This window comes from Sinocyclocheilus anshuiensis, unplaced genomic scaffold (assembly GCF_001515605.1).
Source record: "Sinocyclocheilus anshuiensis isolate Anshui unplaced genomic scaffold, SAMN03320099.WGS_v1.1 scaffold1481, whole genome shotgun sequence".
Lineage (NCBI taxonomy): Eukaryota > Metazoa > Chordata > Actinopteri > Cypriniformes > Cyprinidae > Sinocyclocheilus > Sinocyclocheilus anshuiensis.
The window spans coordinates 84,855-87,368 of NW_015542404.1; the positions used below are offsets into that span (position 1 = coordinate 84,855).

Here is a 2,514-nt window from a genome sequence, read left to right on the forward strand (position 1 = left end):
CAAAGGTCTTACTGCCTTCTTTTTATGCTTGATTTCTGTGCATTTATTATGACAGCTTTTGTGACAGAGCAGGGACTTGAGGGCAAAATTTCTGCCGCTCAAGTCAAAAGAAAGTGCGAGAACTTAAAACAAAAAAATAAAGTAAGATTTAAAAAAAATATATTTTTTGTTCACCCCAAAATTTTTATTAGTTCATGATTTGATCATGCTGTTTTTCCATGTCATAGTAATGCAGTAATCTAATGAATGTAATTGACAATTGTCTTGATATTGTGCTTTTCAATTTTTGTAGGATCTTAAATGTCCACAGACTGGTGTGAGCACCGAGGATGGTGAGGTTACAGCAGCATCTTGGAAATGGTATGCTGTCTTGGATGAGGCAATAGGGGGCAGACCCTCCATCACACCACCCAACCTTATTGTCTCATCTGGACCAGATGTTGCTGTAACTAGCGCTGCATGATTAATCGAATGCGATTGTCATGCACATCTTGTTAGTAATGCTAGTTCTGTGATTAGTAGTAAATCTCCATCACCTGCTGTCAGATGGAGCAGCATTTACTACACAGAGACGTAGTCCTCTGACAAGCTACGCAAAAAAATTGCAGACGATATAATCGTATGATTATGAAATCATTTGCGATAACGACAGCTGTTTGTGTAGCTTCTCAGTGAACTACAGCTCTGTGTAGTAAATGCTGCTCCATCTGAAAGCACGTGAAAATACCACATTTAATAAAATGTTTTTACTCCAAACTCACTTCATAACGTCAGCCGAGTGTTTGAAATAAATCCTTCTGTGAGATGATGTGGCTTCTTACACAGAATAAGGCACACAACATATTTCATAGTATTCTAGGCAGTGATAAAGGCTATGTCAATTGCCATTGCATTATAGATATTATTATATTTTTTATTATAATAAAGTAGAAGAACTCAGATAAACCATATATTGCCGTAGGTGTGTGTTTATTAATCACCTTGAATCAGTGAAAGCATTTAAATCTTCTGTTTATTCAGCAACTGCTACCCAGCAAACATACCCCTTTGGGGCCCGTGCGGGCCCCTGCGGGCAGCCCGCTGTGGGCCCCGATACCGGCGTGAAATGCGGGGCACGTGTGGGCAAGTTCAACGGCTGAAAGAGTAGGGAGGAAGAGGAAGGAAATAGAGGAGCTGATCCATGAGATAGAGGAGAGGGAAGCAGAAAGAGAAATGGAAGCTGTTGAAAGGGAGGAGAGGCGATGGAGAGAGATGGTGTAAAAGGAGGGAAGAAGAGAAAGAGAGAGACGTGAGCAAGAGGAAAGATGAGAATGAGAGGCCAGGGAAATAAAAGAAAGAAAGGACCGAGAAATGAGAGAGAGAGAGGAAAGAAGAGACAGGGAGACAAAGGAGAGAGAGGAGAGATTTCTTCAGCTTTTAGAGCTTATTGCAAAAAATTATTATATAAAGAATATAAATATTAACTACACTTTCTTTCCATTTATTTATGTTTTTCAGTGTTTCATGCTGTTTTATCAAGTTTTATTGCAGTCTTAGTTTCCTGGGATTTACTGTAACTAGATTTTGTCAGTTGTAAAGTCTTAATATGTGGCAGTGAGTAACAACTATTTTAAAGCACTTATGTGCTGTCACGTGTATGTTCCCGTTGAGTTCCTGTTTTCCTTATTTGGTCCTTCCAGTTCCTTTTCTCATTATTAGTATCACCTGTTCCTTGTTATTAGTTATCCCCATCACCTGTCTGCCCCTCGTTATCTGCCCTATTTAGTTCTAGCCCGTTCAGTTCTCCCTTGTCTGGAATTGTATGTCAATGTCAACTCTTTGTGCTATGTGTGATTCCCCGTGATTAAATTAAACTCCTTCGTTTTGTATTTTCCTCACTCCGTGCTCTTCACATTACCACCAGCCGTGACATGTGCACACTGATTTTATAGTATTTTCCTGTTGTTGTTGTTTTTTTAAGTAAAATGCAGGAATATCTAAAAAATAAAATGAGAATGAGTGCCGCACTGTAAAAAAAAACCCCCAAAAAACCAGACCAGACAGCTTAAAAATGTATGCATTTTATTTTTGTTTCTAATAAAACTTCTACATGAATAAGCGCACAAAGTTTAACAAAATCACTTAAGGCAAATTCACTTTTGCATCAAGTAGTATAATAGTTTAAAGCAACACCAAATGGAAATTTCTTAAAACATTTTTATAATGGTGCCAGGAAAATGAATTTCAGCGTCTTGAGACGGGTAACTTTCACAGACAGTTTTCAAGTTTCTTGAGGTTTACATGTAGTAATATCATCTACTAATCTCATTTATAAGGCTTCACTTTATTACCCCAAAAATAAAGTAATTTGTAAAATTAAGCTCAAATAAATATAAATATAACCCACAAGTAACATTTGTGATATGTAGTCAAAGTCAAAGTCTGCTTTATTGTCAATTCTTCCACATGTACAGTACATACATACAGAGAATTGAAATTGCGTTACTCTCAGACCCTTGGTGCATACAGATAACA

At 37.5% G+C, this 2,514-nt stretch overlaps 1 long non-coding RNA gene across 1 annotated transcript in view; it reads left to right on the top strand.

The window, feature by feature from the left end:
* Positions 1 to 1,072: 1,072 nt before the first annotated feature.
* Positions 1,073 to 2,514, top strand: part of LOC107693007 (uncharacterized) — a 16,317-nt gene continuing 14,875 nt past the window's right edge. Inside the window, exons 1-2 of the long non-coding RNA XR_001634697.1 lie at positions 1,073 to 1,082; positions 1,616 to 1,622. This is a non-coding gene — a long non-coding RNA (uncharacterized LOC107693007). The remainder of the gene's footprint in view (positions 1,083 to 1,615; positions 1,623 to 2,514) is intronic.